A 13876-nucleotide genomic window follows, 5' to 3' on the forward strand; every position below is an offset into this window, starting at 1 on the left:
CAGTATTGGGCCTCTGGGGCTCAGGCAGGGTTTTACAGAGCTGAGTGAGATGTAACACAAGGATAGAATGCCCCCTTAGGTTCTACTGACCTACCCTGATTGTACTTGCACCCTACTAATTGGTATTGCCCCAATGCATGGGCTGTCATGGGTAGATGGAGATCCCTCTTTCTTTTGGAGAAAGATGGACCCTTTTTGGTGTTTGAACTGCAGCAAAATTTTCTCCTTTCTTGAAATGGCTGTTTGCTGTTTGTACAGTTGTCATGGATATATTGAGATGGATGTTATTAGGTCTTCATGGGAACCAGGATGCAGGTTGGGTTAATGGGACCTGTAAGTAGAAATGGGAGGAGGAGGCTGCAGGATCTTACTATGCAGAGTATGTTCCTAGTAACCTACACAGCCGGCTTCTGATGGAGAAGAATCTTATAAAGAAGAAGTTGGTGATATTGAAGCAGGAGAGCAAGAAAGTACAGGCTGATTAGGCCCTCATTCATCAATATTTAGTGGATTTGAACGAGTGGTAAAGATGAACAGGAGAAGACCAGCAACCTTGAGACTCAAGAACATCAGGTAGGGACAAACAATTCAGTAAACCTATGACTGTCTGATACCATTTGCACATTAGATCCATCTTTGCTTCCACCCACCACCTTTCTGATCCAAACTCCCAAGCAGCCACCCACCTCATGGAATGTAGCTGTTCATTGCTCTGTCTTCACACAAGTATTCTGGGAAGTTAGCCTCTTGTGAGACACTGAATTAGCATCTTGTGAGATACTGTTGCCACTGGCAAGTGTACCTTTCAACTCTCCTTTAATCTGCAGTCCACTAAGAGTGACAGGTGAATAACATGTCACATTCTTTCATGTCCTCATGATAGGTGGAATGCTATGCAGAGCTTTGAGTAAGTTCTGGGTCCTTACACAGGAGACATGCAGAGGTCATGTGACATCCCAGGTACATGCACCTTGGAGGGATTAGAGCCAAGTATAAATGTCAAATGAGTGCTTCTCATTATCATTGATCTGGGTGGCATGTGGCCGTCTCCTTTCTTTTTGTAATCCATTGAGGTCTCTTCCTTTGACATGTTCTTGGTTGGAACTGATAGAAGCCTGAGTTGATCTTTATCACTCCATGGTTTTGTGACTATTGTTGAATACTTTGCCCTGTCTGCAGATTTAACATCCATAATTTCAGTGAAAATATTAATGTTGACTGTCAAGTACAGTTCAGGTGATGGGAGGCAGCAGCCTGACAGCTGCCAAGCCTGTCCCAACCAAGCCTGTGTCTTAGTAACTGCCTTCCTCTTGCAGGTCTCAGAAACTGCAAGAGAGCTGGGATTGCCCACAGCCCAAGAATAGAGCATCCTGCAGAATGAGTTGCCACCCCAAGTGCCCCCTGCTGAGCACCATCCCCAGCATCCACAATCTTCCTTGGATGAATCTTCTTCCATAGAGTTCATTTCCTTAGGATGAATAGGCTTTAACTAGGAAGCCATGGCTGATTCAGGATGTTATTCCCTTTTCTCTTCAGACAACTCCCCTTGGCAGAGAACTGAGGTTATTGCACTGCCACTAAGTGTCCAGGAGGAGTAACAGGTTATAGGTCTGTGCTGCTTAAATGTGCAGAAAGAGAAAGCAGCTGAACAATAATTTTATGTTAGAGTTTTGGTTGAAGTTTTGGTTTTTGTTCTTTGAGTTGTTGCTATGTTATTTAGAAGTTATATGTGCTTGTTCTTGTTTTTCTTTCTTTTTCTTTTTCTTTTTTTTTTTTTTTTTGCTTTTACCTCTATATTAATTGAACTTTTAAATCCTGTTTTTTAAAAAAGAAATCTATTTCTTATGAATAAAAATTGGTTTGCAAGTAGTGTCTCTTGAAACCATCTTCCTTATTCAGGTGTTCTATCCCCTGCTGTAGACCTAGGATTCACAACCAGAGATGGATCTCTGTAAGTTCTAGGCAGCCAGGGTTACATAGTAAAGTCATAGCCACCTAGGTGTATAGATAGTGATGATCTTTTGTGTTTGGATAATGTCACTCACCTCATGGACACACACTTTATGATGTAATCACTGCCATACTGTATCCCTGCTGTCATGAATTCTCTTACTCCTAACATATAGTACTCTATAACACACATTCATTTATGACCCTGTGGACCAGATACTGAGTAATATGCAATAATTTCTCTAAAGCTGCTGAGGAAATAAAAACATTCACAAAGGAATATAAAATAAATCAGGAGGGCCAGACCCATCTGCCTCAGTTTTGCTTGCAGTACAGCATCAGTGACAACCACACAGCAGATATAATGACCTTCCAAGTCATGCTGGGAAATAGCTTTTGATAGATGGGGTTATCCTTGACCATAAACTTGCTATCTTTTTGTTATTGCTGCTTAGACTTATGTTTATCATTTATGTGAATGGGTATTTTTCCTACTGTGTGTCCTACAGTATGGGGCTCCTCCTGAGGGCAGTTCCCTCAGAGGCTAGAAGAAGGAATCACATCCATTCCTAGAGATGATTGCTAGGCACCACGTGGGTCTTCTACAGAGCAGCAGATGCTCTAACCTGTGAGGCATCTCCACAACTCCTGCAGCTGACTTTTGTCCTTACAGTGCCTGTGCTGTATTAGGTGGACAGGATCAACTCCAATTGAGTGGAGAAATCTCAGGAGACTATAGGAACAGTGCCTGACCTGTGCATACTCATTGTCCTAGGCTGCCAGGCATGTATGCAGGGATCTGATGTTACCACTGCTAGTTCTGTATTCAGGATCTTGCCTCAGTACACTTTATTTTCAGTTTTAGAGCAGATCTTCACCTCTCATGTAGGGTGACAAGGTAGATTAGGCACTTCTGTAAAATTTAGAATTGAGATTAGCTTCCTAGAAGCTAGATTGGGAAAATGAATCCCTCTTGATAGCATGAAATGTTTCTATTGTTTCTTTTTTTTAATTAGATCTTTTTTATTTACATTTCAAATGTTATCCTCTTTCCTGATTTCTCCTTTTAAAACCCCCTTTCTCCTCACCCCCTCCCCCTGCTCACCAACCATTCCACTCTGGCTTCCTAGCCTGCACATTCCCCTAAACTGGGACATAGAGCCTTCACGGGACGAAGGGCCTCTCCTCCCATTGATGACCAACAAAGTCATTATCTACTACATACGCAGATGGAGCCATGAGTCTTACCATGTGTACTTTGGTTGGTGGTTTAGTCTCTGGGAGCTCTGGGGGTACTGGCTAGTTCATATTGCTGTTCCTCCTATGGGACTGCAGACAACATCCTTGGGTCCTTTTTCTAGCTCCTCCATTGGGACATTGTGCATAGTCTAATGGTTGACTGAGAGCATCCACCTCTTTATTTATCAAGCATAAGCAGAGTCTCTCAAGAGACATATACGCACAAAGAGACAGAGAGAGAGACACAGAGAGAGAGAGAGACAGAGAGAGAGCCAGACAGAAAGAGAGAGAGAGAGAGAGAGAGAGAGAGAGAGAGAGAACATAACTACAAATATAGAGCTTATGAAATTCCTTGGTTTAGATGATCAGTTGATGAGCTGATGACATGGGAGAACAGGTATTCATCATTGCTGCCAAGCCTAGAAACCTGAATTTCTTCCTTGGAATGCACATAGTAGAGAGAACAATCCTCCCACAAAGTGCTCTGTTCTTCATGTTTGTGTGTGTATGTGCATCCATGAACCCATAGTATTTCTTTACAAAATGACTTTTAAGACCATAGTAAAATCCAATGTTGAGGAATCCTGCAGATTTCTATTAGTAATCTCTCATGGTACCTTGTATGTTACACTACTTCAACACACCCTGAAACCTGCCAGTGTAGATGTTCACTGAGAGCCTGTGGTGTGCATCACCACCCTGAAGATCAGCAATATTTTGATGTATTGCATTCTGCAATTCCTAAGGTGAGGCAAAGCCTCATCTCATAGAGAGGTAGGTAGGATTTGCTGTCAGGGAATAAAGGCTGAATTCAGTCAATTTGATACAAAGAGAACTGTACAAAGAATCCGTGAAACCAAGAGCCTGTCCGTTGATTAAAATGTAGACAAATGCTTAGCCAAACTAACTGAAAGGTAGATAGACAATACCCAAAATAGCAAGATCAGAAATGAAACAGGAGACATAACAATGGACACTGAGGAAATTGAAAGAATCACTAGGTCTTACTGCAGAAGCCTGTACTGCAAAAAAATAGCAAAATCTAAATGAAATGGGTGACATACACAGTTATCAATTATCAAAGTTAAGTGAAGATCTGGTAAAGTAACTAGCAGGCCTATAACCCCTAAGGAAATAGAAACAGTCATCAAAAGTCTTCCACTCCAAAAAAGCCCAAGGCCAGAAATTTGTAGTGGAGAATTCTACCAGATATTCAAAAAAGAGTTAGTGCAATACTCCTTAAATTATTCATAAAGTGGAAACAGAAGAAACATAGCTAAACTCATTCTGTGAGTTCATAGTCACCCTGATACAGAAACCACACAAAGATGTAACAAAGAAAGAGGAATTCAGTCCAATTTCTCTTTTTTAACCACTCCATGCAAATTTACTTATTGTGAGGAGCGGGTGTGGCCACGGCCCCAAGATGGTGCCCGGGACTGCTGCCAAGTCTTATGACTGGCACCTGACTTCCTCATATCCCTCAAGATAGCCACGTACCTTGAGCTGCATTGCGCAGATGCACCACGATGTAAGATCGGATGATGTGACGAATGTAGTCCTGAGCCAATGAATTGTGCCTTATGTGGACTGGGGTAAGGGGGAGTGGGCCGGAGGGGATAAAGGGGGATGGCCGAGAGAGGTCAGGGATTCTTTTTCCTGCACATTGTGAAGTTCCTGGATAAACTGCCTTGAGAAGGACGTCAGTTTCGTCACTTCTTTTCTGCTGGTCGGAGACGGTAGTGACAACTTATCTTCATAATAAGGAAGAACATGTCTTCCTTGTATATTTAAAGTTATAAAATTAGATACTGTTATAGGGCAGAAGGTAATTGGGCTCATAAGAAGTGATATGAGGAACATGCTCATGGATTTGGAACCAGTCACGACTATGATGTGTCCTGGTTATTGAAAATTAATATCAGAGTGACATAGTTGAATGTCTTTAGGAAAGTGACTTGTGGGTGAGACTGATCCTAAAGTGCCTCCTGTATTTTAGTCTATAGAGAAAAACATAGGAAAAAGAAAAAATGGGGTACATCCAGGAAACAGGTCTAGAGGCAATTAAATATTCCCAGAGGAAAAGTTTCAAACAGTTGTTTAAAGTGTATTACCAGGTGGCATGAAAGATATACTTTCAAATAAAATTGGTGTGAAATAGGTGAGTGTTGGAGACCATATCGTGAGAAAGTAAGCCTTTTGCAGTTTCCCACCTTAACAAGCCAAATGGCCTTGTGTTAAGGAGCCGGTCGCCTCCACCTTCCTATTCGCTTCCTGGCACCAAAGACCCTAAAAAGTTGAATTATAGTCCCCTCTTCCTTATCTCTTCCTGACTCCCAAGACTTCTAAGGACATGAGTTATGCACTGAGCCCAGCTTGACACATTCCTGTTAAGGAGGAATCTACACTCCGGAGATAAGACTCAGGATGCCTCCCACCTGCAGTCTGAATTCAGCCTTCATGTCCCCAGATGCCCACTTCTTTGTTCTTTGTTAATTCCCTGTCAGCCCCTCCCTATTTTCTCTCACTGTGTGCTTATAATCAGGCTCCTAGCCTTCATTAAACACACCTTGACAACTCTTTGCTTGGTCTCGCTTCTTTTTCCCGCCCTTTCTCTTTCAGGTTTGCAGTCCCCCTCGTACCCACGAATAACTGGGTCCTGCTGGACGGGACAGGTGAGCGAAAGCTTTACCTACTCACTCACGTTCCACTTTCTCTCTACTTTGGGGTTATCCAAAGAACCCTGAAACCTCTCCACCAAAATCAGGGTTTCTACAGGGCAAAGATTGAAAAACGAGTTATGAAAACACATGCAGAGTTCAGTTAAGGGCCTCACTTGAGTGGAGGAAAACAGGAAAGTTCTAGGGGAGCAGATAAGTTATTTTTTTCAGGGCCTGAAGATCTAAAACCCCAGGTGTCTTGGGAGAGAACAGAATACTTTGGTGGTATCCCAGCTGGAAAGAGATGGCGTGTGCAAATCAGAATAATAGCAAGAAGTTTAGTGACATAGAAAGATATTCTACAGAAAGGTGTTAATTGAGGGAAAATACTACTGTTGTGAAGTTCATGGCAGCAGAGCTGTTCATTTTTTTTATTTTAGATATTTTCTTTATTTGCATTTCAAATGTTATCCCCTTTCCTGGTGTCCCCTCTGAAAAATCCCTATCTCACCCCCCCACCCCCTGCTCAACAACTCACCCACTCCCACTTCCCTGTTCTGTTATTCCCCTGCACGGGGGAATCAAGCCTTCACAGGACCTAGGGCCTCTCCTCCCATTGATGTCCAACAAGGTCATCCTCTACTTCATGTGTGGCTGGAGTGTTTGTACCCTCCAAGTGTACACTTTGGCTCATGGTTTAGTTCCTGGGAAATCTGTGGGTACTGTTCATACTGTTGTTCCTCCTATGGGGTTGCAAACCACTTCAGCTTCTTTGTTCCCCTCTCTAACTCCTCCATTGGGGACCTTGTGCTCAGTCTAATGGTTGGGTGTAGCCTCCCACAAGCCTGAAGCAGGCTGAGCCAGAACTTGACCTTGCTGTCATTATCTAGGGTGGCCCTTCCTCCCTAGATCACTCTCTTGTTCAGCCACTGTTGCTGTTCCTCTTCAAGATACTGTTACCTGCTGAGAGGCACCTCACCCTCCCCACAGCTAATCCAGCTGGTTCCAGGCTTCAAGGATGAATTGGCGGGAATGGGCCTCCCCCCTCCTTTATAAACCTTGAGCAGACTAGCATGTCTTGGTTCCATTATTTCTCAATCTGTCTAGGCTCCCTCTTTTCTTTCAGTTCCAAGATGCCTTCCAGGCTCAAACCTGGACATGGGAGCCGTAGGCCGGCCCCAACAGTTGGAGGCAAGCATCCACCTCTATATTTGCCAGGCACTGGTAGAACCTCTCAGGAGACTGTTATATCAGACTCCCATCATCAAGTATTTGTTGGCATCGACAATAGTGTCTGGGTTTGGTAACTATATGAGATGGATGCCCAGGTCTCTGGATGGCCTTTCCTTCAGTCTCTACTCCACATTTTGTCTCTGTATCTTCTCCAGTGGGTGTGTGTTCCCCCTTCTAAGAAGGACTGAAGTATCCACACTTCTTAAGCTTCATGTGGTGTGTGAATTGTATCTTGGATATTCTGAGCTTCAGGGCCAATATCTACTGATCAGTGAGTGAATACAGTGTGTGTTCTTGGGTTACCTCACTCAGCATATTTTCTAGTTCCATCTGTTTGCCTAAGAATTTAATAAATTCATTGATTTTAATAGCTGAGGAGTAGTCCATTGTGTAAATGTACTATATTTTCTATATGCATTCCTCTGTTGAGGGACATCTGGACTCTTTTGAGCTTCTGGCTACTATAAATAAGGCTACTATGAACATAGTAGAGCATGTGTTCTTATTACTTGTTGGAGCATATTCTGGGTGTATGCCCAGGAGTGGTATTGCTGGATCCTCTGGTAGTACTATGTCCAATTTTTCTAAAGAACCACCAGACTGACTTCCAGAGTGGTTGTACCAGCTTGCAATCCCACCAGCAATGAAAGTGTGTTCCTCTTTCTCCACATCTTCATCAGCATCTGCTCTCATCTGAGTTTTTGATCTTTGCCAGTCTGATTGGTATGAGGTAGAATCTCAGGTTTATTTTGATTTGCATTTCCCTGATGACTAAGGATGTTGAACCTTTTTTTTTTTTTTTCTTTTTTTTTTTTTTTTTTTTTTAGGTGCTTTTCAGCCATCCAGTATTCCTCAGTTGAGAATTCTTTGTTTAGCTCTTTACCCCATTGTTTAATAGGGTTATTTGGTTCTCTGGAGTCTAACTTGTTGAGTTCTTTGAATATATTGAATATTAGCCCTCGAACAGATGTGGGATTTGTAAAGATCTTTTCCCAATGTGTTGGTTAACTTTTTGCATTAATGACAGTGCCCTTTGCCTTACAGAAGCTTTGCAATTTTACAAGGTTCCATTTGTCAATTCTTGATCTCACAGCCCAAGCCATTGGTGTTCTGGTCAGGAATTTTCCCTGTGCCCATATGTTTGAGAATCTTCCCCACTTTCTTCTCTATAAGTTTCAGTGTATCTGGTTTCATGTGGGGGTCCATGATTCACTTAGACTTGAGGTTTGTACAAGAAGATAAGAATGGATTGATTCTCATTCTGCTACATGCTGACCACCAGTTGAGCCAGCACCATTTGTTGAAAATGCTGTCTTTTTTCCAATGGATGATTTTAGCTCCTTTGTCAAAGACCAAGTGACCTTAGGTGTTGGGGTTCATTTCTGGGTCTTCAATACTATTCCACTGATCTACCTGTCTGTCACTGTACCCGTACCATGCAGGGTTTTTTGTTTTTTGTTTTTTGTTTTTTTTTTTTATCACAATTGCTCTGTAGTACTGCTTGAGGTCCTGGATGGTTTTTCCACCAGAAGTTCTTTTATTGTTGAGAGTAGATTTTGCGATCCTAGGTTTTTTGTTATTCCAGATGAATTTGCAAATTGCCCTTTCCAGCTCTGTGAAGAATTAATTTGGAATTTTGATTGGGATTGCATTGAATATGTACATTGCTTTCAGCAAGAGATCCATTTTTACTATATCAATCCTGCCAATCCATGACCATGGGAGAGCTTTCCATCTTCTGAGATCTTCTTCCATTTTTTCTTCAGAGATTATAAGTTCTCATCATACAGATCTTTCACTTGTTTAGTTAGAGTCACACCAAGGTATTTTATATTATTTGTGATTATTGTGAAAGGTGTTATTTCCCAAATTACTTTTTGAGCCTGTTTACCCTTTGTGTAGAGAAAGGCCACTGATTTGTTTGAGTTAATTTTATATCCAGCCAGATTGCTGAAATTGTCTATCAGATTTAGGAGTTCTCTGATGAAACTTTTGGGGTCACTCAAGTATGCTTTGCTATCATCTGCAAATAGTGATATTTTTACTTCTTTCTATGGAATCTTCTGCCCCTAAGATTCTCTCTTCTATCTCTTGGATTGTGTTGCTGATGCTTACATCTATGGCTCCTTATTTTTTCCTAGGATTTTTATCTCCAGGGTTATCCCCCTTTGTGATTTGTTTATTGTTTCTATTTCCATTTTTAGATCCTGGATGGATTTCTTCAATTCCTTCACCTGTTTGGTTGTCTTTTCCTTTAATTCTTTAAGTAATTTTTGTGTTTCCTCTTTACAGGCTTCTACCTGTTTACCTGGGTTCTCCTGTATTTCTTTAAGGGGGTTATTGATGTCTTTCTTAAAATCCTCTACCAGCAACATGAGATATGATTTTGAAATCTGAATCTTACTTCTCACATTTGTTGGGGTATCCAGGACTTTCTGTGGTGGGAGTACTGGGTTCTGATGGTACCAAATAGTCTTGCTTTCTGTTGGTAAGATTCTTGTGTTTACCTTTTGCCATCTGGTAATCTCTGGTGTTAGATGTTTGTCTTAGTCAGGGTTAAAGAGAGAATGTTAAAAGCAGTAAGGGAGAAAGGTCAAGAACATATAAAGGCAGGCCTATCAGAATTACACCAGAATTTTCACCAGAGACTATGAAAGCCAGAAGAGCCTGGACAGATGTTATACAGACACTAAGAGAACACAAATGCCAGCCCAGGCTACTATACCTGGCCAAACTCTCAATTACCATAGATGGAGAAACCAAAAAATTCCACGACAAAACCAAATTCACACATTATCTTTCCACGAATCCAGCCCTTCAAAGGATAATAACAGAAAAGAAGCAATACAAGTATGGAAATCACGCCCTAGAACAAGGAAGAAAGTAATCCCTCAACAAACCGAAAAGAAGACAGCCACAAGAACAGAATGCTAACCCTAACAACAAAAATAAAAAGAAGCAACAATTACTTTTCCTTAATATCTCTTAATATCAATGGCCTCAATTCCCCAATAAAGAGACATAGACTAACAGACTGGCTACACAAACAGGACCCAACATTCTGCTGCTTACAGAAAACCCATCTCAGGGAAAAAGACAGACACTACCTCAGAGTGAAAGGCTGGAAAACGATTTTCCAAGCAAATGGTCTGAAGAAACAAGCTGGAGTAGCCATTCTAATATCGAATAAAATCGACTTCCAACCCAAAGTTATCAAAAAAGACAAGGAGGGACACTTCATACTCATCAAAGGTAAAATCCTCCAAGAGGAACTCTCAATTCTAAATATCTATTCTCCTAATGCAAGGGCAGCCACATTCATTAAAGAAACTTTAGTAAAGCTCAAAGCACATATTGCACATCACACAATAATAGTGGGAGACTTCAACACACCACTTTCATCAATGGACAGATCGTGGAAACAGAAACTAAACAGGGACACAGTGAAACTAACAGAAGTGATGAAACAAATGGACCTAACAGATATCTACAGAACATTTTATCCTAAAACAAAAGGATATACCTTCTTCTCAGCACCTCACGGGACCTTCTCCAAAATTGACCATATAATTGGTCACAAAACAGGCCTCAACAGATAAAAAATATTGAAATTGTCCCATGCATCCTATCAGACCACCATGGACTAAGGCTGATCTTCAATAACAACATAAATAATGGAAAGCCAACATTCACGTGGAAAATGAACAACACTCTTCTTAGTGATACCTTGGTCAAGGAAGGAATAAAGAAAGAAATTAAAGACTTTTTAGAGTTTAATGAAAATGAAGCCACAACATACCCAAACCAATGGGACACAATGAAAGCATTTCTAAGAGGGAAAGTCATAGCTCTGATATAAAATTAACTCAACCAAGTCAATGGCCTTTATCTACACAAAGAATAAACAGGCTGAGAAAGAAATTAGGGAAACAACTCCTTTCTCAATAGTCACAAATAATATAAAATACCTTGTTGTGACTCTAACTAAGGAAGTGAAAGAGCTGTATAATAAGAACTTCAAGTCTCTGAAGAGAGAAATTAAAGAAGATCTCAGAAGATGGAAAGATCTCCCATGCTCATGGATTGGCAGGATCAATATAATAAAAATGGCTATCTTGCCAAAAGCAATCTACAGATTTAATGCAATCCCCATCAAAATTCCAATTCAATTATTCAAAGAATTAAAAAGGGCAATCTGCAAATTCATCTGGAATAACAAAAAACCTAGGATAGCAAAAACTCTTCTCAAGGATAAAAGAAACTCTTGTGGAATCACCATGCCTGACCTAAAGCTGTACTACAGAGCAATTGTGATAAAAACTGCATGGTACTGGTATAGCGACAGACAAGTGGACCAATGGAATAGAATTGAAGACCCAGAGATGAACCCACACACCTATGGTCACTTGATATTTGACAAGGGAGCTAAAACCATCCAGTGGAAAAAAGACAACATTTTCAATAAATTGTGCTGTCACAACTTGGAGTTAACATGTAGAAGAATGCAAATTGATCCATTCCTATCTCCTTGTACTAAGTGGATCAAGGAACTCCACATAAAACCAGAGACACTGAAACTTATAGAGGAGAAAGTGGGGGAAAGTCTTGAAGATATGGACACAGGGGAATAACTTCTGAATAGAACTGCAATCGCTTGTGCTGTAAGATCTAGTATAGACAAATGGGACCTCATGAAACTGCAAAGCTTCTGTAAGCAAAAGACACCATCAATAAGACAAAAAGGCTACCAAAGGATTGGGAAAGGATCTTTACCTATCCAAATTCAGATGGGGGACTAATATCCAATATACATAAAGAACTTAAGAAGGTGGACTCCAAAAAATCAAATAACCCCATTAAAAATTGGGGTGCAGAGCTAAACAAAGAATTCTCACCTGAGGAATACCAAATGGCTGAGAAACACCTGAAAAAATGTTCAGCATCCTTAATCATCAGGGAAATTCAAATCAAAATAACCCTGAGATTCCACCTCACACCAGTCAGAATGGCTAAGATGAAAAATTCAGGTGACAGCAGATGCTGGCGAGGATGTGGAAAAAGAGGAACACTCCTCCATTGTTGGTGGGATTGCAAGCTTATACAACTACTCTGGAAATCAGTCTGATGGTTCCTCAGAAAATTGGACATAGTACTACCAGAGGATCCCGCAATACCTCTCTGGGCATATATCCAGAAGATGTCCCAACCAGTAAGAAGGACACATACTCCACTATGTTCATAGCAGCCTTATTTATAATAGCCAGAAGCTGGAAAGAACCCAGATGCCCCTCAACGGAGGAATGGATACAGAAAATGAGGTACATTTACACAATGGAGTACTACTCAGCTATTAAAAAGAATGAATTTATGAAATTCCTAGGCAAATGGATGGACCTGGAGGGCATCATCCTGAGTGAGGTAACCCAATCACAAAAGAACTCATACAATATGTACTTACTGATAAGTGGATATTAGCCCAGAAATTTAGAATACCCAAGATAAAAGATACAATTTGCTAAACTCATGAAACTCAAGAAGAATGAAGACCAAAGTGTGTACACTTTGCCCCTTCTTAGAAATGGGAACAAAACACCCATGGAAGGAGTTACAGAGACAAAGTTTGGAACTGTGACGAAAGGATAAACCATCTAGAGACTGCCATATCCAGGGATCCACCCCATAATCAGCTTCCAAACGCTGACACCATTGCATACACTAGGAAGATTTTGCTGAAAGGACCCTGATATAGCCGTCTTTTGTGGACGCCCAACTCGCCAGCAAGGAAGACGCCACAACAGGATTCTTCTGCACACGTTTATTGGAAGAGCTTGATAGTGAAGACGAAAGACCCCGAGCCCCAACACTGGTGCTGCTTATATATACTCAGCCCCCATCCACTCATGGCAGGCCATGCCACCTCACCAGGCACACAGCTTCAGCCAGTCAGGGTGGCAGGGGCATGTCTCCCCCAAATATGGACTTGTTTACACCGCCAGCCTCATGGTGCACCTGCGCAGCTCTCATGATGGTTGTGGCTTATTTTCAGGTGTATGAGGAAGTCAGGTGCAAGTCATAAGACTTAGCTGCAGTCCCCGGCACCATCTTGGGACTGCTGCCACACCCACTCCTCACATTCTCTTGTGAGACTATGCCGGTTCCTAGCAAACACAGAAGTGGATGCTCACAGTTATCTATTGGATGGATCACAGGGCCCCCAATGGAGGAGCTAGAGAAAGTACCCAAGGAGCTAAAGGGGTCTGCAACCCTATAGGTGGAACAACAATATGAACTAACCAGTACCCCCCGGAGCTCTTGTCTTTAGCTGCATATGTATCAGAAGATGGCCTAGTTGGCCATCAGAGGAAAGAGAGGCCCATTGGTCATGTAAACTTTATATGCCTCAGTATAGGGGAACGTCAGGGCCAAGAAGTGGGAGTGGGGGGAGTGAGTCGGGGGAGGGTATGGGGGACTTTTGGGATAGCAGTGGAAATGTAAATGAAGAAAATACCTAATTAAAAAATAGAGAAAAAAAAGAATTCAAAAAAATAGTTAAGATTACCAATCTTGGCAAGTCTTTTCATATTCACTGTAATCTTTTCAATTAACTAATTGTGTAAATCCTAATTTAGATAAGGAATCTGCTGTTATGATTTTTTTAAAGAGACCTGCTTATGTTTTGCTGCCTATTAGATTTAGGAAATGATCCTTGATTTAAAAATCTAGGAATGCAAACTTTGAAAACATATCTACCACAGCCTTAGTTCAGCAGCTGCATACTGCTCATTTTGTTAATG

The 13876-nt window shown here is 41.3% G+C and overlaps 1 pseudogene; it reads left to right on the forward strand.

The window, feature by feature from the left end:
• Positions 1314–1868, forward strand: Gm11784 (predicted gene 11784; annotated as a pseudogene).

The sequence above is a fragment of the Mus musculus genome, chromosome 4 (assembly GCF_000001635.26).
Source record: "Mus musculus strain C57BL/6J chromosome 4, GRCm38.p6 C57BL/6J".
In the NCBI taxonomy this organism is placed as follows: domain Eukaryota; kingdom Metazoa; phylum Chordata; class Mammalia; order Rodentia; family Muridae; genus Mus; species Mus musculus.